Source organism: Carlito syrichta, unplaced genomic scaffold (genome assembly GCF_000164805.1).
Source record: "Carlito syrichta isolate Samal-C Ts95f unplaced genomic scaffold, Tarsius_syrichta-2.0.1 Scaffold309113, whole genome shotgun sequence".
NCBI lineage: Eukaryota > Metazoa > Chordata > Mammalia > Primates > Tarsiidae > Carlito > Carlito syrichta.
The window spans coordinates 34,801-35,434 of NW_007253209.1; positions in this window are offsets into that span (position 1 = coordinate 34,801).

Below are 634 nucleotides of genomic sequence, written 5' to 3' on the forward strand. Positions count from 1 at the left end.
CCAACTCAAAAAAAAAAAAAAAAAAAAATAGGGTGAATCAAAATAACAATTGCAGCTATCTTTCATTGGACACTCATTGTCCAGCACCAAAACAATTAATTAAAAATATGTAGTACTAGCCGGGCTCGGTGGCTCCGCCTGTAATCCCGCGCCTTTTGGAGGCTGAGGGGAGTGAATTGCCTGAGCCCGCGGGTTCAAGACCCGCCTGGGCAGCGAGACCTCATCTCTACAATAAATAAAAAAATCAGCTGGGCGTGGTGGCGCATGCCTGTAATTCCGGCTACTCGGAAGGCTGAGGCGGAAGGATTGCCGGAGCCCAGCAGGCCGAGGCTGCGGTGGCCGGGAGCGGCCACTGCACTCCAGTCTATGCGACAGAGTGAGACTCTAACTCAAAAAAAAAAAAAAAAAATGTAATACTAAGGCGGGCTCGGTGGCTCAGCCTATAATCCCGCGCCTTGGGAGGCTGAGGTGAGTGGACTGCCGGAACCCGCGGGTTCGAGACCCGCCTGGGCAACTTGGCGAGACCTCATCTCTACAATAAGTCAAAAATTAGCCAGGCGTGGTAGCGCGCACCTGTAGTTCCCACTACTTGGAAGGCTGAGGAGGAAGGATCGCCGGAGCCTAGCAGGTCGAG